The sequence below is a fragment of the Helicoverpa zea genome, chromosome 24, assembly GCF_022581195.2.
Source record: "Helicoverpa zea isolate HzStark_Cry1AcR chromosome 24, ilHelZeax1.1, whole genome shotgun sequence".
NCBI lineage: Eukaryota > Metazoa > Arthropoda > Insecta > Lepidoptera > Noctuidae > Helicoverpa > Helicoverpa zea.
The window spans coordinates 1,478,084-1,500,978 of NC_061475.1; the positions used below are offsets into that span (position 1 = coordinate 1,478,084).

Below are 22,895 nucleotides of genomic sequence, written 5' to 3' on the forward strand. Positions count from 1 at the left end.
TAAGAACTATTCAAAGCTAATAACAATATCGGATAAGATTGCAATAGTGCAGTAGCAAGTGCAGGAACGGCCAGTAACAATTGTACTGGGGAGCTCGTTAATTGTAACGTTCTAGGAAAACCTTTGTATGGGCCAGGCCTTTTACTACTACACGGAGCAATGATTATTTTAATCAAAGACTGTTTTTCATTGATTTCCGGAATAAACACGACATGTGTAGCAAAGGTTGGGTATTGTATGTTTAACTTGTGTGCTAAGGTTTTCTGTAGCTGTATTTTTGAGTTGTGTAGCTTTAAATCGATTTTTTCTACTGCAGATTGATATAATGTTCTATCGCTATCTTTAAACAACAGTAGTTCTATCGGTATCAATTCGTAACCTAAAGTTTAATCTTCTTCAAGTTCCGGTTCTTTATCAATATTTCTTTCTATTATAAAATGCCTCGTTAGTATTATTGTCTATTTCTTCAAAACCGTGTGTGTATATTGTTTTGTTATCAATCTCTTTAACGTCTTGTTTTACCAACATATGACTGTCTTTTTTGTTGGAAATATACTGCCTACTAGAATGAATGCCTAATGATCTTAATGCATGAGCCTATTTAGTTAATATTGATACGAATGTTGTCAGTTATAATTCAGCTAGCAGTGGAAGATAAGCCAAAAATAATGGAACCACAAAGATTTTGTACTAAACTCTGGACTCTTTGTTAATTTTCCGTTATTTGTAGCTTCAAAGTCCTTGGTAAAATAAGTCATCGGTGAATAATAGTTTCTTAAATAAAATAACAAATATTAAGTAGTACTCTTTTGTAATGATATTTAAATGTAATGAATCAATAGTCGTTGCTGGTCCAGGATTTAAATCAAGAATGACAAATCTGTAGTACGGGATTAAAGCGGTTGCAAATAGTTTGGCACAAAACATTGGTTTATCTATTTAGTAAGGTCATTAGTCTTTTAACTTGTATCTAGCTATGACTGGGATCTGGGCACTAAATATAATAATCAAGATTTGTTCGCCGACGACGGAACCCCACGCGTTAATTTTTTCCCTTTCTATAAATAGGCTAGTATTTTGATGGGTGATTAATTTATTTTATTTAGGCATATAGTTCTACCTACATATGTTCGAAGACGAGTGTGTGTCTATAAAAATCTTTTCTGAGGAAAAAATGATGAGTCTAATTACATATTTCTGTATGATGTACTACGCGGAACACCGGAAATAAATTGGTACTTTAGTAGGTCAATGGCGTCAGTCCTATTTCAATCAACAGGAAAATATACAGGTACAATGAACTATGTAATGTATTGAAATATTTTTAAACGTCGTCTTATTCTTCTTTAACTGAAACTAATATTTATTACAAAGTAATAAAGCTCACAATGAGATGAAAGAAATGTTAAATAGATCTAAACATTTTCATTTGGACACATGCCACCAATCTCCTAATAGTAACAAGAACTATTTACTAAGAACGAGACACAACATACTTTCCCAGAAATATTATTAACATAAATATGATATAGGGACAAAATTAAATGCACCTAAGTGTACAGTGTATAGAGAAATGAATCATGTTGTCACACGAGACGAGCCAAGGACTATAAGCGATATAAACATTAATTAAGGTTATGATATAAAACGAAACGCACGCCAACAGAAAGCTCTATGCACAGTTTATTTTTTCATTCATACAAAATGACAAATACATTCGTCCGACTTACTAACACAGATAAGAGAGCTACCTGCAAACGAAACTGAACTTTCAGTTGCTCACTATAGAGTTGAGGATTCGTTGGAAGCGTTTGATAATTTTGTGCATGGGGTTATAGTAAACACAGTCGCCGGCGCAGGCAGGCGTAGTCAGTCAGTCGTTGATCAGTGTTAAGAGCGGACAGTTACTCAAAGGCACGCGCCTATCCACGCGCGCGCAGCGAACGAAATACGATTTTCGAATTATTAACTTGTGGTGTCCCCCTGGGGAATGTTTTGGGTCCTGTGTTTTTGAAAGTTATAAAACATATATTTTGAATCATTTGTGTGTACATGTGCTAGTGTATCGTGGTCCATTGTGTTGATGCTGACATGCATGGTGAGTAGATTTTGAAATTCCTACACACGATGCGTTTCAATGAGTCCCATTGTTTAGGCACGGTCTTTTTTATTCTCGTTTGTATCAACACTTTCATCTGCATTGTTTATTTTCTAGTTTATCAGTCTTCTAATTAAAGTGCAGTGAATAGTAAAATGGTTGTAAATGCATTTTTTATGTTTACTGTTGATTGTTAATTTTATGGCTTAGTGTATTCGGAATTAAAGTTGTACGCTGTGGTAGCAGTATCTAGTAAAATTTTGAGTCTTTTCTTTTTGGCGTTTGTTTACATTATAGTGATTCATGCGTTTGTGTTATTCCAATGGCAGTAAAAGTATATTCATTGGATCATTTGTTATGAAATTTAGATTTCGTTGATTTATGTTGTTTCACTTGAAGTCAATCGCTATCTGCTATCGTATCGGGCAGATTGTTTGTATAATTCATATTAGTGTCAAGTGTATGATAAATGTTGTATGCCCGGCCACACTCGAGTTAATATTAGCCGGTCTTGTAAACCGATGATAATCGAAAAACATGTTGTGTATCTTCTAAATTTTTACTTACCATTCATCGTCTTTGTTAAAAATAACAAAAGATTTTGTGTATTGGCGTCATAGTATTTTATTCATCATAAAATCTTTATTACGCTGTTTTTAGTATCTGTCTCCACTACATTAAAATTCTATCACTTCTTCCAAGTAAAACTGATTATTAAAACAGCTTTCAAGAGACAGATAGATAAGTGAACGTCCTTAGCTATACTTCTAATAAGTGCCTATATTATGAACAGTATACAGATCCAATTAAATGTATCGCTGTACATTCCTAAGTCTAGTATTAATTCTAAAAAAGAAGTGTGGATATGCCCCAGAAATTGTTCATCTGTCACATAAAAAGAGATAGAGAGGTGCTCAACGGTACACACACTATCAATTCCCTCAAGAATCTTAATGGTCAAGTCTTATTCCATTATACTTTGATTTACTACTGCATTTGATACGCGGTACAATTTGCCCCTGCTATCTAGGCCGGCTGTATATTTAAGCTTAATTATTTCTCACACTGATATTGTATCATTCATTTGTCAGTGCAGTTACATCATATCTATTGTTTCAATTTGTTTTGAGACTGCTATCTTCATTTGTTTCTTGGCCTGTTGTATCATTGTCGTTTCCTTTGTTTTTGTTGATTGATTTATATTTGATTTTAATTTCGTGGGTCAAAACTAAATCATAATCAGATGTACATTTGCCGCTGATTCGTCAAATTGCCGATTTGAAAATGGTTCGGTTACTGTTTCAGTCAAATGGTACCTATAAGGAGTAACTCATCGTAAATATGTATTTAAATTTAACCAATTTATAGGCATTTTGTTTATACTAAAATTATGTAGAATTAATTGTATTTGTTTGTAGGTTGTATGGTCCTATTTCAATTACACTGAGTCAGAATATGAGGATAATGTATCTCATATTATGCTAAATGTAATTTTAGCTGCCACCATACCTATAGTATATGTTTCAAATTCAATGTCATCAAAGATATATCTTTGATGACATTTAATTTGAAACTTAGGTAGGTATAAGGTATACGTTAAGGTTCTAAAACATCTTTTAGTTGTAAATAATAAAGCGAATTTAGGTAACTAGGTAGGTACCAAAATATAGAAAAAATGCTGATTATAGTTAGAAAACAACTGTACAATTTAAAATTATAGGTGTTCCTGTACCTACTGATGGAATTTCTCTACTATCAATAACCGTTCAAATGATGACATTATCGAAGTCAGAATCAATTCTTTTGTTCTAGAGAAATTGAAGCAAGATTATACATATTAAGAAAAGAACAATTTCTGCATTGAAATTACAGTGAATGGTGCAAAGTAGGCAAAAAAGAAAGCAAAAAATCGTAAAATGATATAGGTAGGTAAGGTACCTAGGTAAAGTGCTCTGGTTTTCTTAAATGTCACTTGTGTAAAAATCCTCCAAAGCACTATAAACTCCTTCTGTATGAAGGGATTCAAAGATTAAGAGTATTCGTTCGAACTCTAAGTCGTTAGTCAAACCAATGCTATAAATCTTTGGTTCTTAAGGTTTTACGGTTTGGTCTATTTTTATCATCATCAGCCTATCGCAGTCCACTGCTGGACATAGGCCTCTCCAAGTGCACGCCACTGAGATCGATTTTCGGCTTCTCGCATCCAGCTCCTGCCAGCCGTCTTGCGCAAGTCATCACTCCACCATGCCTGAAGACGTCCTACACTACGTTTGCCGAGGCGTGGTCTCCACTCTATTTTTATACATAGAAAATATATAGCAATTTTTTAGACATCGATTCACCTTCGTATTCACTGTCATCTCATCATCAAGCTAGCCTTATTCCAACTATGTAGGGTCGGCCTTATGTCTAATCGGATACATCTGCCTGTCTCACCTCCTCAACCCAGTTAGGTCCCAAGTCAGGATTTTAAGATCTAAGTTGGTAACTATAAATCTACCTATACGTGAGTGATGGACTATGGCCGACATACAAAACATGTATTTTCAAGTATTACGAAGAATATTGACTCATGTACAATATGCGAGTGTAAAATAATTATATTATGATGCATTACATGTTTTATACTACAATTAAATACTTGCGGTTTTTGTTCTGCAGAATTGTGAATATTTTTATGGAATGGCAAGAAATCTAAGTAATCCTTTGGATATGCATTAATTATTAATGCGGTTTAAGTTAGTATTATTTATTACGGCTTATATTTTTACTTTTCTTCTAACGTCAATTGTTGACGTCCAAAATGAATTAAGAATTAATTTACTTACTTATTCTAATTTAGCGGTTGACTGTGCAGGAATAATTTGTTTCCCGTACTCGGATAAGATATAGCGCTTAAAAATTATGTTGCATTCTATTGGGAAAAGAATTTTTAGAATCTCAGAAAAATCGAAATAAAATAACGTCCACTGATGGACTGCTGTCTCCCCCAAGCTGGGAAGATTAGCTCATACTCATTGCACTGGGCATGCGTGTTGGTGAGCACAGTGCGGGATATTTTTTATTTTTTGATAGTCATTATTATTAGTCAGAATAGAGAGTGATGCGATTTTCTCGTTCATAATCAAATATTTTTTCAAATCTAAAATAAATAAACACATCATGTCATCAGATATCCTTTCTAAACATCTATTTGTTTGGCCTACTGGTGTTGTTCCAAATTCTTTTGTTTGTGCTTGTCAGATGCGAAAACGCACCCAGTGTGCAGAGAAATCCTTGTGTAGGTATTGGTAAATTAACCAATTACTTTCTAGCTTTGGTTATTTACTTGTGTCTAGGCAAATTTTATCGAGCTGTAGGATTATTGAAAGGAGTTTAGTACCACGACTCTGATACATAAAGGGCTCTAGAAGGAAGAATCGTGCCATAAGATTCTGATTTCGATTATGTTATTGTGTTTTCAAAGTAATTTTTGAAAAATATTTAAAAACAAAATCCTGTACAAAAAACAAAGTCGTATATTTACGGAAGTTGCCTTAAAAAAATTCTTAGAAAAATTAATGGAAAGTCTTAAAGTAGATCAAAATAATAGTCATTGTTTACATCCAGGTAAAGTACACAAGTATATTAATAGACTTGTACATATAATTATGCGTTATCTATGTGTGCTCTCGAGTGTGTTATCAAGATAATAATTGTTGATTACTTGTTTTATAGCGATTTATTATAGCCTATAATTTATGGGCTATAAACAGTTTATTGATTAAAAGGTTAAAGACTAAAGATTTTATTGAAAAACTATTAAAAAATGTATTGAAATTACGTTTATACTACATACATACAAATATACTCTTTGATATTGGTAATACTTCAAGGAGTGCTCGAATATATACAAGCTGTTGATTTGCATCCGTGCCATATTCAAGGAGGTAATTATGCTAATGATTCTCGACCCAAATCAATAAAAAAATTGGTACGTAATTTTTTTTCTTTCATTTTTTTTCGGAATTCCGTAACTGTTATCCAGCCTTATTTAAACTTGGCGCGTATGTTACTGGCGTTAAAACCGTGCTGCACCCTCACACAAACGCAAACACAAAGCATACGCAACGATCACTCATAAATTTCATTCATAAAATTGGATTACTTCGGAAATACCACGACATTACAATGACAAATAAGCAGTGCATATTAGTTATTTCCCATCTACTGTAATTCCAATCGATTATTTACGTATTGTATGTCCTCCTCCTGAACTATGGCACAAATGCAAATCAACACCTTGTATATATATACTAGCTTCCGCCAGCGGCTTCGCCCGCGTGGTCTGTTGATACAAAGTAGCCTATGTGTTAATCCAGGGTATCACCTATCTACATACCGAATTTCAATCAAATCGGTCCAGCAGTTTTTGCGTGATTGAATAACAAACATACATCCATACATTCTCACAAACTTTCACATTTATAATATAAGTAAGATATATTTTTTATTGTTCTACTAGGAAAGTTTTTTTTGTGTTGTAAATATGTATATAACTTTGTAAATAAACTACTAATAACTAGGAGTGCTCGAAAAAGTTACCGTTGCCCTAGTACATAAAGGGCTTAAAAAAGGAACATTGGTTAGACTAGTGTCAGACTTACTGGGTTCTGACTACCCGTAACGACTGCCAAGGATGTTCAATGATGGCCGGGACCTACAGTCTTATGTGCCATCCGTAACACAGTGGATAGACCAAAGATATAAAACCTTGTCAATTCAGTAACAAACTAAGACAAGTTCCTAGTGAAGTATACATATTTCTAGTAACCTAGTAGTGCATTGATTTATCGGGGTCGAAGTCATTCGTATTTTATCCTCAAGATAAGGAGTGCGGAAGGCCTATTGTTCGGAGCGTTGCAACGTGCATTTCTATCGGGGTTTCTTAATGTTCGCGTTTGGCAATGTTTGGTCTACTTAGTTTACTTTAGTGTTAACACGGAAAAGTTGCTGGAAAATCTTTGAGTAAAGTGGTAATCTTTAAGGTGTTTCTTTGTGGGATAATTTTAGATGTTAGTTTGTAAGTTATTGCGTAAACAATGATAATATTTTGGGTTCTGCAACTAAGTCGCGCTGTCAATTGTAATGACAAATTACAATGTTTATAGATCAAAAGAGGTGTTCAATTACTTACGCGTAATATCAAGCTGTCGATTACCAACAACTTTTTTTGGAAAGGTCTTCAAAGAGCAATCGCATAAGAAATCAACCGACAGCCAGAGATCAGATTTTTTCAAAGTTTCTTAGGCCTTTGCTCAACTACCATCAATAAAAACTGACAAATAAACATGACGGTAAAAAGCACAGTACACTCAATTGCATTTAGAAGTAATCCGTTTCAGAGTAACAGACTGCAGACTAAACAGTCGGCCGACAGTTGACCCGATAGTTGCCAATTTTTTTAAAAACAAAATCTTGATTCCTATCCAAGTTTTCAGTCAGTCTGATACCGGCAAAATAGCTGATCTTTGCAATGTGAGTACTACCATTCATCTTCATACTGATTTATGAGCCCAAACAGACTATCGGCCGACTAAAAGTTTGCAGTGTGCTACTCTAAACAAGATTTTAATGAAGAAATATGTCCTAGTTTGTTTTGCGCCTGTTTAGAATTCCGACCTGATTTTGGAGGCAAAACATGGTTATTTGTCATCGCTTGTAAAACCGTTTTGGAAATTGGGTTAATGCATTCTATTTGGAGTGCAATCTAGTACTATTGCAGAATTGTGTTGAATTACGTTTATATTGGTGAAGAATTCATTTTAATTAAGAATCTGTTGGGTTGTGTTGGGTTAGACTATGAATTTATTTATAAATATAAATTGTTTTTAACAATATTTGTTTGACAAATGATGAATGGTTTAAGATGCATTGTTACCATAAAAAAGATTCTAATCGTCTAAACAAAAGCTAAAAACTAAAATGCTTCTGTCTTGTCATTCTAGCATTTCCGTTGTAGAATGCCAAAATGTATTTTCATAGATAAAATTTAATTTTGTAAAAAGATATTTGTACACTCAAAAAGTTGATTAAATTATGCAAAGAGCTGACTTTTAAAAACATAGTGAGCCACTATTCTACTTTTTATGATATGAAAATTCCAGTCAAAATTCATAGCCCCGATATTTTTGGCCAACGGTTTACTATAACCTTCACACACTACAAATGTCGTGAGAATTCCAATATTTACGTCAAAACCCATGTTGACATTCCACATTGTAAAAACTGTAACGTTTTCACGTAAATATTGCCTCGTAATTATAAATTGGAACGTAAACTCAGTGTGTTATGAAAATTCCTGCGACGATTTCCTTGTGATTGATTCATGTAAACTTGATTGTGATTTGTTTAGCAATTACTGCTTTATTTCGGTGTAAAGTAATTGATTCGTGTAGAGTGTATTTTCGGGTTGAAATTTTGGTAGTTCGAATTTAGTATCTTTTCGTGTTCAGTAGTTTAAATTGGACTTTGTGATGATGAGAATATGTTGTAAAAGCTATTTTGATGCAAATATTCTGAACCTTGATCTTTTAGTCTGTTAGCGAATATATTAAATTCGTCTCGGCTATAATAGTATACTAAAATGCTATGTGCTGGGATAATGATTAAGTAGGTCCTACAATTAGAATCGAGTAAGATGATCAATCTTGTGATTGCAATTAGATTTACGATGCAATTTTGATAGCGAAGTATATTATATAATCATTTTAGGATTATTACAAACATATTTTAACTTTTAGTTTGTGTACCTAACCGTTAACACAACAATAAGCCTCATTTGATGCCTTTGAAAGATCATAAAAAATATTATGAAAGGTCATAAAAACTAAATTTTACATACTTAACTTAAAACCAGCTTTTGCTAGCGTCTTTATCCACGTCCCGAAGGACAAATAGGCTATTTATCACTGAAATCATAGCCTCCCGTGATTAGCCTATTAGAGCAAATCATCAAGCTCTTCAGCCCTTTAATTGGTATAGATATTTCCTTCGCAAGCAAACCCGCGTTAAACAATTACTCTCCCAAGCAACATTTCAAGCTAATCAAAATACCTCAATATTCGATGATGATCATAAAATGATCACAAGAAGATCATTACCTGCAGTGATTGATCGCGGGCAACGCCGCGGTATTGGCGTAGTATCTGATGCCTGTCACCGTGATGGATGGCTACTGATCATCATTGGAGGGTGTGGTTGTTTGAATCCCAGGTGGCCTAAAATGAGATTGGCGTTTGTTTGGTCAAATTTTTTGTAGTGGATCGGAAGTTTATGATTGTGGTCAGTTGATAGGAAATAACATCTAAGTACTTAAGTATACAAAACTGACTGTATCCTCTAGTTTTACTTGCTTACGGCATTCTATTTTAAAGTTAACAAAAAATATATTATCGACATAGGTTATAAATTCCAAAAATAAAATAATTCAAATTGGTAAGCCCAAGAGTATCAAATAAAAACAAATAAGTAGGTATACCGCATTACAAAATGTTGGCAGCACGTGTTATTTTTCACACGGGCTTGCCGAATTTCTGTACACATAACAACATTTTTTGGAAATCATTTTACCCATCAATGTAGCCAAGACAACATCACATCTTATCAACTTCTTACCCTCAAAATCACCCTCTCAGCAGTCGGGTAAAAAACAAAACACGCTCACATCATAGTACACTTTCATAACAATACTGTTATCATCTGCCAGATGTGATCTATCAACATTATAGTGACATATGTCAGGTAAATAACGGCCATGTGTTACTATGTAGGTACTTACTTATGTACTTAGGTAGTCTGCGAGCTTGTTATGGCGAAAGTGAGGTTATATAGTACCTAGTTGTGTATAGCTGGGTACTCACTTAGCAGTGTAGCACGAAACGTATCAGATACGGTATCAAGTGAGTACGTAGGCACGAGCCCGCTGCGAGCCGCTCGCGCGTGGAGCGCTGTAAGCTCGCAGTGACCCGCCGAGTGGCGGTTTCACTGCAAACACAAAGGCGGCTCGCAGTGTGCTCGTGAGGACCGTGGACGAGCCGTACCCACTTGCAGGATGAGACTGTATCTGATACGTTACGTGCTACACTGCTAAGTGAGTACCCAGCTTAAGATGATGGGAGACCACCATGCTCCATGCCATATATTCGTTGCTTTAGTGTGAAAATCTTGTAAATGTAAAAAACTTTGTGAAAGCCTCGTAAGTATAAAAACCTTTTGGAGACTTTTTGGAGGAAGAAATAGCGACTTTGATAGTCGTAAATTTTCTTCCTAGAAACGCAAAAAAAATATAACTTGTATCATCGATGTTTTTACTCTAATTTCACTCTAGTAATTTTGGGGGGCTATTGTTTTAGTTAACAGGATTATAATTATGAAGAATAGTGTTATAAGACGAATGAATTCTTGCTGAAATGTGCGTTTAAGGTGTAACTAATTAATTTTTCAAAATAAATAATTATTATTTAGCTCCAATTATTAACATTTGTATAATCGAAACCATACACAAAACCTACTACTACTCTACTATACCAACATTTACTACCTAACATAAAAGCCGGAACCTAATTATACCCACCAGCACAAACCAGCTTCACCCAAAATGGTACAGCCACTTGACATTACCGTTGCAAACGTGGGGTCTATTGTCACATTGTGACCCTAAGCCACACAAAGGGTCATATTATGCACAATATTGTTTTGACCATGAATGTTGGTGTGTATTTTGAACTAGTATTTCTGGTTGGAGCTGTTAAAACCGCGAGAGTTTGTCGCTTCAGCTTATGGGAAGGCATTTGACCAACAACACAGCATAATAAATATAGATTTTTCAAAGCATTCGTCGACACCGGAGCAAGTATGTTTGCTTCTTTCTTTAGGCAGATGATAAATAATTCTAGATTTTTTGCTTCTATCTTTTATCAAAGATATCTTAACCTTTCCAAAGCAACAATTTTTCTTAAAAAAACTTATCCTCACTGTAGTCAGCCAATAGACTGTTCGGGCATGCGCTTTATTATTTTGACAACCCTGAAGACACATGGTATCCGACTTCAAAGCGTAAAGATATATGTTAGGCACTTCACCACGACCAATTCATTTTTAATCTACTATTCAATACTGAAGATGAAAACACTTGATATTTTACTCACTTTATTTTTCATGGACCGCAAGTAATTTGTCTTTTATAGCTTGCTAAGTTTCTCTTACATTACAAGGCTTGTCTTTTCAATTAGATTTAAGAGCACGATTGGCTATTATAATGTAAAAGCCATTTAATTGGCTCGTGCCTGCCACATACATAGATTATTGATAGATAAGTCAAATTGTATTGTGCACAAAGTTATACAAAAGAGATGAAAACAAATTAAAAACTTTTACAACGAAGCTTAGTTGGAGATTTTATTTTGTCACGCTTCTGGAGAAAAAAATATGGGCCATTTTAATTTGTGATTGGAATGACATGATATTGAATCATGTGGTAGTTAAATCTTTTTATTAGAAGCTTGTAAAAGTGCTCAAAATAAAATAATAGACTACTACAGTTAAATATAATTCCCAAAAACACTGGTACTCAGCTGAATCCGGTATGACTCTAACCCGATCCCAACATATTGGGAAAAGGCTCGGGAGATGATGATGATGAGTTATATAATTCGCATTTTTATCAAGCATTTCCACTTCAACCGCTGTTTTCGTGGCCCCAACATACTCTGACTGCAGTTCAAAGTGACAGTTTGCTTAACTGTACAGTTACTAGTTTCCACACTATTACGTACTTAACCTATGGGACACGATTGCTGTGTCAATATGTCACGTCGTATCTCAGAAACTATATGTGTCTGTTTTAGTGCTTTGAATTAGGATCAAATTTGTTATATGACTTTATTGTTCGTGTTAATTTAATTCTTGACTGAATTTAATTTAACATTACCTTATACGAAGTTTCTTTAACCTCTGTTTAGTAGTTTTTCCTTAAAACGTTATAATCATCATCATCATCGTCCTGCCTTTATTCCAATTTTATTTTTGTGGACACAGCATTTCTTCTTCTTCCAAACGTTTCTATCTGCCGTTATCTCACAAGTAACATTATTTCCAGCCATATCATCTTTCACACAATCCATCCATCTTTACATTAGTCAAAATCAAAATCAAAAATCATTCATCCAAAATGTTTATTTGTAAAATTGCAAAACGGTACTTTTTGAACGTCAAAATTTTACAAAAGACAGCCCCCAATGTCTGTCTGTAGGATGTCAAAACTAAAATATAACAAAAACCATGTAAGTACTGAGAGAGTGAATGTAAATGAGTCTATTAATATACCAGTCCATTAAATATTGTTACATCACAATAATTAATAGTGTCAATTAAATGACGTGCATAATTATAATAGTATCAATACTTGGTACAGTGAGGTAGAAACCAATTGACAGGAATGGATCGTGTGGTCGTTATAATAATGATTTAATTGACTTCCTGATAAGTGGTTTTGATCAATTAATAAATATTATGATGTAATAACAGCCCTTGTTATAGTAGGTTTATCATCATCAGCCTGTTTTATGTAAGTCCACTACTGGGTATAGGCCTAGCTATTTCAGAAACTGGTTCAAAAAGTAATACTTACTTAAGGATGATTCAGACCATCCAATAACAAAGTATACCATTTTAAGTATATCTAAAATACCAATGACGGTGTATGGGTGACTTTAAAATGCTGAAATTGTCATCCCGCTTTAAGCAAGTGTGATGATTATCGATCATTCCTTCTCTCTATGAGAAGAGGCCTTTGCCCTGCACTTGGGACTATAAAAAATCGTAAATGAACTAAAACTACTTAAATATAAGTAAGGAGAGAGATAGGAAGGTATGTAAATTGGGATAAGGCAGGAGGATGACGATGATTACAAATAACAAGAGAACATTTCATACATATTCGATACCATTTGTTTTTCTTCAAAGACATCGGAACAATTTAGATCAATTATCTAATCTTACAGCATTGTAGTGGTTCGATCTATTAACGATAGTGACGAATTCTACCAATCAAATTGAATCTAACAAGCAATACTTAATGCCCTTACAGACGAAAGTTACGCGCGGTTTTTTCACGTTTAGTAACTCCTGTCATCGTAAAGAAACAGCCAGATCAACCTATAGGCTAAGTCATTCAAGTATTGTGGGATTGAGCCATAAATTGTAGAGCTGTACATTTTATTTGCAAGTAAATAGGGTATTTGACCTTACAACCTGGGTAAGACTGGTTGTTGATGTCTTTGCCCGGATCAGCTCAATAGAGCTTTCCTCGGTCTCAAAGTGTTCACCCATCCACTAACGAATCGTGGCTAATGCAGCTTAACCTTTGAAATCGGACGTCGTTGCCTCGTCTGTTATACTTCTATCTGCTATTTCTTCGATCAAATTTTTTTTTTAGTTTAACTTTTGTCGTGATAAAAGTTCTATTTTGAATAGTCTAGCCTAGTGGTTCTCAATTAGTGGTACTCGAAATTGCATCAATCGTTTACCTAAGCAAAGACAAGATTATGACAGCTTCTAACACATCTTTCACTTTCTCACTGAGCTTTAGGTCTTTCTGAAAACGTAGAAAAATATTTGCGAATCTCTGGTCTAGACCACATGTGGTATAGAACCAGATATACTTAGATAAGTTAGAAGTTATTGAGTAAGCCGATATAAAATGCAAGAATGTATGCTTAAATGGCTTGTAGTCCTGTTTGTGCAAGATAGCGAATGTGAAAAAGAAATGCTACAAGATTTTATAGCACGGGATAAAGTTGTGAATGGGTACAATAAAGATTGTGTTTTGTTCATACGGTTATAAAAAGTGAAAACAAGAAATCTTAGCTAATATAATAAAAGGATACATTTTTGGTTTGTACCCTAAAGGCTCCGAAACTATTGAACCGATTTAAAAAATTCTTTCACTGTTGGAAGGCTACACTCTTCCCGAGTAACATAGGCTATATTTTATCCCGGTACGGGCAGTAATTCCCAAGGATACGCCGTATCTCTGTGGTGATATTCAAGTAGTTTTATACATGACAATATTACTCGGTGAATTGTTAGCTACACCTACTTTCTACCATCAGAACTTCTAATTAAGTTAAACGAATAGCGCCCACGACAATTTGTTCTTCCAATTCCAAGCAATTAGTACAAGATGGCCGTTTCTGTTGCCATAGCAACCGGTGTTTGTTCACGATCCTTCCTTAATAGATGGAACATGTTTTCAAAATGTTTATTTATGTGTCTTATTATTGTGGTAAACTTGAGTGACGTCATAATTTGATTATGACGCAGGTTCGATGGAACATTTCCATGCTGAACTAAAATGTGTTTAGATATCTGTGTATTTTTTATTCCCAGCATAAAAAAAATAAACAATATAAAATATTTATCGTTGTATGGTGCCTGTGACTTTATCGCAAAATATTAAAATTTGTATCCAGCGGTTAATTTGTTTTACCTTTTTTTTCAACTATCAGTTTAGCTACTCTTTCAAAAAAAATGGTGAAAATATAAGTACTAAATGTTTTCACCTACTGTCTCATAATTCCCAGTAATATTTCTTCACAATACCTGACAATATGGGAAAACTCACCGTGAGTAGATCTCACTGACAGTATGTGACAAATGGCCGATATATCCATATTGGTTAAAACAAAAACCGAGTTTTATTGTTCCTACTCGTGTAAACCACATCTCTGAAGCTTACATTGTAGATCAATTCCCACGTTACAAAGATTAGCCGTATCTGGGTAACTGAGATTATTTTATTTATATTTTGATTTGAAAATATGTAAATAAATTGGCTATCGTATTGTTATAAAAGAAAAACTGTTGTTTTCAATTGATAGGTGTATGTCAGCATAATAGAATTAGATAATTCACAGGCCTTTGTTTCAGTATACAAACAGGGTATGCCTTCAAGAGCACAGTCATATGACAATTGAGAGACTCCATTGAAAATTTAAATATTTTTTTTTGACACCATAACTTACAACAGACTATTGCACTTACTATTACCAAACCAGGAATTTTTATACATTATAAAATTAGAAAAAATACCACAATACCTCTATTTTGCGCTTTTAAGCAAACTACGTGCTAATTACTCTGTCAATGCGATTTCCGACTCAACGCGTGCAACTTTGTCGCGCGTTTTTTGTTCAACCGTCTGAAACCCCTTAGCTCCCTATTAGCGTGACATGGTTGTATTGAATCGGTTTTTGCTGACTTCTACCTCGAATTAGTGCTAAACGACAAATAGCTAGACAAGATGGTGAATGCTTGAGAGGTTTTTATTTTAAACCCTATTTACTTTTATGGCATTTCTCTGTTTTAAATTGAGATTTTATTTTGGTTGAGATAATTCGGTGTTTGGTGCATTTGATGGTTGCTGCATTTAGAAATGGTGCTATAAAGTCTGATAACTAGTCTTATTAGCGGATATACATATACATATGTATTTCCAGTTGGTATATTACGATAAAATTTCATGGAGTACTTCGCTAATACCACGAATTGAAGAAGGAAGTAGGTAGATGGATGTGGGCTGCTCAAGATGGGAGGCTTAAATTCATCAGTGGACAGCAATTGGCTGGTATGATGATGATAATTTAAAAAAAAATGAATACTTTTGGTTTATTTGTTTACAAATGGAATTGCCCGATTGCTCCATGCAAAAGAGGGTGATAAGTCTGTCTTTAGTACAAAAAAAAAAACTAAACAATGAAGCTTTGTTTAGAATAATAATTAAGTTTAGTATATCCTGGGTCGTGAAGGTCAGATAACGTTGCCCTAACTATTGATGTTAAGATGCATCTCGTTAGACTGGAAGCTGATCCTCGCCTAGTTAGTAAAGGTTAACTAGATGATCTTATTTACAGGTAATTATAATTTCTTATGGTCTAGGATAGTTATGTGATAATTGCCGTTATTGAGGGGTAGAATGTTTTTAGCATAACTGGGTTTAGGAAGTCAAATAGGCAGTCGCTCTATGTAAAACACTGGAACTCAGCATTCGATTTGTCTTTAAGTAACATATCATCATCCTCCTGCCCTTATCCCAATTTATTTGGGGTCGGCGCAGCATATCTTTGAGTAACAAAGTTTGGTTAAAATACTAAGCGGATGACGATGGTGACAAAAACAATATAGGTATTTAATTAACACAAAAAATATGTGTGTTAAATCAAATCTAATGGGATGGTACAGGAACATTTATTGACCGGCAAATCTCGCACTTGAGCAGTATTTTCTGTAATTGTTCTTTAATTTTGCATAGATGAAATTAAAATTAAAGAATGATAAAAGGCAATGTATTTAACGTAAATAAACACCTATTTTAAATTAATTGCTTTGGTTTGCATTTACCTTGTTTATAAAATGTCTAATTAATTCTCAGGAAATAATGAATTAGCTTACATATTAGGGAACACTAATGTGTTTGGCAAAACAACGTAATGTTTAAAGACTAATTATGTTGGCAAACAATATCGAGTGTTCATTAAGCTTCTTTTATTTTAGTATAGACGAGTTTTATCGTGAGAGTATTTGTAATAACTGTAATAAGTAATTATAAATAATTAACTATTCTTGTTATTACGGTTATAAGTTATTGTAGCTATTATGGTTAAAGTAGGCATGTTTTCTTGGTATGGCCGTAAGATTCTCATACTTTTTAAAAGTTTAGAGCAACATGTCTTCGCAATTTGTTCATGAATTGCTAAGAAAAGTATTGATAAAAGAATTTGATAGGATAGAACGAACATTGGCACATTTAGTTTATATACGTACAGTTATAAGAAGAGGCCTTTGCCCTACAGATGCACATTACGATTCATATCAAAATAACTATAAAACAAACTAAGAAGTTAATGATTAAGAAATAATTTAAACAATAGAGTCGTAACGTTAGTAATATAGCTTGATATCGCTTTATATCGCTTATGATCGCTTATCGTGAGCTTTGTTTGTAAAACTATACTCACGTTTATAGGAAACTATTATACTATGAAGTATTTTATACTTATTTCGTAATGCCCTATGTATTTGATTCTCAGGATATGTTTATTTCCTGGTTATTAGAAAGCTAGCGGTTTTTTGTGGCGTAGGTATCTCTGGCATTCCATAGCAATTATTTTGTTTTCTTGGCTAAGTACCTAGTAGGTATGTACTGTTTGAGGTTTTTAACTTGTCTCAGTGTGAAAATCAATTCGTTATTTTTTCTTTTTGTGAAAATAAAGTTAAACTTATTTAGGGCGGCGTTTGACCTTCTAGGATATACAAATTGTGATCATAAATAGAACCATTGTGAAGCTGAAATTCAGGCAAACGTTCCAATGAAGTAGACATTGTAACATTTGCCTGAATTTCAGCTTTGTATTAGGGTTACACGTATACCCAGAGAAATATTTTCATTTTACAAGATAAAAGATATACCTATAACTTACTTGCATAATTTCTATTGACTGAAATGCTCTTGTCTCATTTTAATAATCACCCACCATGACATCACCTTTCGATGAGATGGCATTTAATAAAATTGAATAAACGTAATAAAAAATAACAGCAGCAAGAAAAAAGTAATGTTTTCATTAGTAAGCTTAATCAAACAGACACCACACGCTGTTTACTAACCAAAGTCTAATAGTAGCAAAAAACTATTAACATAAGTACTTGGCTAATAAACTTGCATGACTCAGAACGCAAAAAACACCAATAAAATAAAATGTAGTAAGATGTGGCAATTTTTTTATTTATCTGTGTAGCGTTTTCCCAACTATGTTGGGGTCGGGTTCCAGTCTAACTGGATGCAGCTGAGTACCAGTGACTGTCTATCTGACCTCCTCAACCCAGTTACTCGGGCAACCCAATACCCCTTGATTAGACTGGTTGTAGGATTTACTGGCTTCTGACTACCCGTGACGATTGCCAAAGATGTTCAAATGACAGCCGGGACCTACAGTTTATAGTGCCCTCTGAAACGTGGTCATTGGATTCCTATATAAATATACCTATGTACTTAGAATTACAATAGATTACAAAAACTATTAACACAGGTAAGTACTTGATTAATAAACTTGCATGACTCAGAACATCAAAGCCAATAAAATTAAAATAAGATGTCGCAAAAAAAAGGTTAAAATAAAAAAGTTCTCATAATTCGTCATGGCTCCGCTTCGGTTCCGCAGAATAAGCCTGAAATCGATGACAGACGGACAGACATGGTCAGATTGAGTTGTTACAGTTAACGCGATGAGGGCGAGTGAAATCTTGTTTTTTTAAGAGTACTGAATTAAACTTTTTTTTTTTTTTTTTTTTAGCGACGTAAAATCATCAAATGACCCCTCCCGCTGTGGGTTAGCAGCGGTGAGGGAGTGTCAGACTCTTACTGACTAAAATCGTCGTGTTCCGTCATAGGCCTTTTATGTACCAGGGCCGCGGTATCTCTTTCGAACAACCCGCAGCCCCGGCAGGCCTTGGCCCTGCTGGGCCCCGCTGGGGTTGCTGACATCTCTTTGAGGAGCGCGTGGAACAACGCGCGCCGTCGACACGGGTCTGTCGTCTAGAAAGACAGAGGGACGATGAGCCACCCGAACTCACCGCCCACAGACCCACGCCTACGGTGGCCGGGAGTCATCTCGCGACACCCGGCGCCCATGGTGTCTACCTGGTCCAGCGCGGCGGCCGGGATGAGAGGTGCGAACTCTCTGGCGTTCCGCCTCCTCCTTCTCGAGCATGACCGCTTCGCAGAAGGAGGCGACGGCATCCCATTCCCTCTCGCCCCGGACCATGGCCTGAACCAGGGCCGGACGCGAGAGGTCGCCGCCGCCCAAAGCCTCGACGAGGACCCGGCGGTGCCCTTCCCATGCGGGGCACACCTGGACTGTGTGGTCCACCGTGTCCTCGGGGCTGTCCGCACAATGGTGACACCCGGGCGCCTCCTCACGACCGATGCGGTGCAGGTACCTCCCGAAACAACCGTGTCCGGTGAGGACCTGCGTCATGCGGTACGTGAGGGCGCCGTGACTCCTCCCGAGCCACTCCTCAAAGAGGGGACTTACCGCCACGATGGTGGCGTGCCCTGTACTGAATTAAACTGAGATTTAATTTTATGAATGTGTAAATAAAATGGTGAAATCTTCTTTTGAAGTGAATGCGAAAGGGATAAAATTGATGAAAGAGTTACAAAATCATCTCTTTTCCCGAATGCCAAAAACGGTTGATTTGGAATTTACGGGTGATTTAATAAACTTGTTAGTTTTCTAAAAGTACAATAAGATTAATTTACAGAACTTTCATTACCACACTGTTTCCCTTCGTCCTTTAGAAACGATGTTCATTGAAAACATTCTAACTAAAACGGTTTGTTCCCACTAGTTCTACTGCTTAGTTCTACCGTAGAACTAATGGGAACTTTTTTTCCCACTAGTTCTACTATTTGAGGTGTAACAAAATAGTAGAACTAGTGGGAATTATGGTTTTTATTGGTATTCCCACTAGTTCCACTGAACATTGGCAGTAGAACTAATGGGACATAATTTTGTTCTACTAAACAGAAGAAATACAGTCGACGGCCGATAGTTGTGATTTTTTTTGGAGCTCAAAATCACTCAGAATAACTTAGATTTTTTTCATTACTTTCAACAAAAATCTAATGTTTTTCTTTATAAAAGTACTAGGATAGCAGAAATGAAGAGGAGCTAGTTAATCTTTTTGTTCTTCTGATTTTTAAACAGGTGGAGGTGTTATAAAATTTTATAACACCTCTATGGTGGTATTTGACACATTGATTAAAAAAAACACACTAAAGTTAGTTTAGTTAAAAGGTTCTTCTAACCTACAGACAGACATGTGTTGCTGGGGAGTTTGTTGCGCCACTTCTTCTTCCCTGCAAAAACACATAGGAAGTGGTGAAGGGCGGGCGTTTTGGGGGCTGTCTATTGTAAATTCCTAGCGTTCAAAAAGTGCTGTCTTGCAGCTAAGTTTGAATAAATGATTTTAGATTTTTTGATTTTGATTTTGTTAGTTTGATGTGAGTGTTGTGTTTGAAACTAACAGTATTAATACAAAAAGTTAAACATCTGTTGAACACTTGTCTAAAAAAGTGTGGCTACAAAAGGGACCTTATTTCAACGTCGTTTGTCATTTATACAAGTGTTCAACAGACGTTTAATTTTTTTTGTGGTACGACGGTAAATATCCGAATTATTGTGTTTTTTTAAACGATTATTTTTTTTATTTGTTATTTTTTTGCCTAAATCATAGGGCTGCAGTTCAAATAGTCAGTCTCTTCAAAGTAATTTTTGCGTTATTGTTTACTTACATTTCTATTCAATGTGTATTATTATAAACAATGTCTTTTAATTAGTAGTGTTGTAGATGAATATCAATGTCTGATTTTAAACACCACCTAGCTCCTCTTCATGTCTGCTGTCCAAGTACTTTTATAATGAAAAACATTTATTTTTTGTTGAAATTCATGAAAAAAATCTAAGTTATTCTGACTGTGATCGATTTTGAGCTCTGAAAAAAATCACAACTACAGATAACCACCCAGGCCGTCGACTGTACTTCTTCTGTCTAGTAGAACAAAATGTCCCATTAGTTCTACTGCAAATGTTCAGTGGAACTAGTGGGAATACCAATAAAAACCATAATTCCCACTAGTTCTACTATTTTGTTACACCTCAAATAGTAGAACTAGTGGGAAAAAAAGTTCCCATTAGTTCTACGGTAGAACTAAGCAGTAGAACTAGTGGGAACAAACCACTAAAACATGTGCTCCCATGCGCTTGAATCGAAATCGAAGTCAAGCCTTCTTGCAGTACAAAAGTCAAGTAAAGTCTGGTATACCCGCAAGTTTACTTTGTAGTAATAAGGTAAACATGTCGGTTAATTTAACTTGGCTATTAAACGTCACGGTAACCGTGTTTGACTAACAAAATTAAGTTTTAACTAAGTGGCGGGCGTGCCCGGAATATTTCTGTATTTTAATTAATTTTTGGTCAATCTTGTATAAGTTTTAAAGTGATATGAATCAAAATCAAGATGTGTAATAAAATATAACTTTGATCTTTTCTATATTATTGTTAAAAAAATCATTTAGTAATTTAAAAAATCTGTACTACGAACCACTTCGAGCACCTGGGTGAAAAATCTGTAGGCTACTTCTACACTGAAATCATTTCATCTAAGTTACCTTCTTCCTGAAAAAACGATAAACTCTTCAAAGTCAAAGTAAAATCATTTATTTCATGCAGGCCTTTACAAGCACTTATGAACGTCAAAATTATAAATAGGTTTGATGCTAGTTGCCCATCCCAAAAGTAGCATAGGAATATGGAGAAGAACGGGCAAGAAACTTCAGTTTATAAAATTACTAGCCGTTTTCCCGCAGTTTCACCCGCGTCCCATGTGAATGTGAGCTACTGCCCGCACCGGGATAAAATATAGCCTATGTTACTCGCAGATAATATAGCTTTCTAATGGTGAAAGAATATTTAAAATCGGTCCAGTAGTTTTTGAGTTTATCCATTACAAACAAACAAACAAACAAAGGTTTCCTCTTTATAATATTAGTAAGTATAGATAACAGAATCGATTCTAGTAATTCTATCCCTAAACATACCATCTAATATCTAGATTTACAACAGCATCATCACAAGCGCAGTTATTTTAAACACAGTCCAAGTCAGTTTTACGCAGGTACTAAAAGTCGGCTCGGTTTACACGCACGGCATCCAGGTTGGGTCTAGGTTTATAGGCCAGTACACACAGTTATTGCTATCATTAAACCAGCTATGTTATAGGAATTTGTACAACCGGTCTGAAATTCTTGTTGGGTTAAGCTAAAATTGTGTGTTTGATTAAGGTTTCTATGGAACGTTATATGAAAATGATCTATTTACTAGGATTATAAGTAAGAAAATCAAACAGCCGTTTTGTTACCCTAAAACGGCTGAACCGATTAGAATGTTTTAGAATAGGTTCACAGAGATTGAGTATATTCATGTTCTTTCTATGACAGTCAAAAATCTATACTTATATAAATATATTATTATAGATATGTTGCTAAGTTTTTTATTGTAACTGTGTAACCTCAGAACACAATTTTTTGTCCAAATTCATCTTAACTCTTAACAATATTTACTAATATGAAGTTCAATAAAAAACTCAGCAAACATTAATTCCAAACTTCGTATGTTAAGAGCAAAATCATCATCAATTCGACATAAGTACGAAAAAAGTGTTGAAAGCTATTGAAATAGTTACGTACTTAGCCATCATGATTTGCAAGAAAAGACAGATGACTATATACTTACCGCCATCCCAATATGATATCTATCGGAAGTTATATTACTGGAGAAAGGAATATGACGTTACTTGTACGGATCTTATGTCAAAGTTCTGTATCTGATGATGATGTTCTCCTAGCCGATTATCGGCCACGGCGGCTGTTCTCATGAAAGGAGATCAGCCAACTGCGCAGGACATATTATAGTGCACAAGCATTTGCGCAGACACAGGTGCACTCACTATTCCTTCACTCTCGTAGTCCGACGGGACGGCAATCCGACACGGAGGGAGATCAGGCGCAGGACCGACATTTACGTGCTGTCCGATCCACCAACTTCCAGGCTCCGGGCTGCTTTGTGAAAGTCTTCTAAAATCCACAAAGCGATTTCGGCCCGACTCGGGAATCGAACCCGAGACATCATGCTCAGCA

The 22,895-nt window shown here is 35.1% G+C and overlaps 1 protein-coding gene across 1 annotated transcript in view; it reads left to right on the top strand.

The window, feature by feature from the left end:
- Positions 1-1,753: 1,753 nt before the first annotated feature.
- Positions 1,754-22,895, top strand: part of LOC124642277 (facilitated trehalose transporter Tret1-like) — a 112,687-nt gene continuing 91,545 nt past the window's right edge. The window contains exon 1 of the mRNA XM_047180630.1: positions 1,754-2,098. The gene's annotated coding sequence lies outside the window, so the exon portion shown is untranslated. The remainder of the gene's footprint in view (positions 2,099-22,895) is intronic.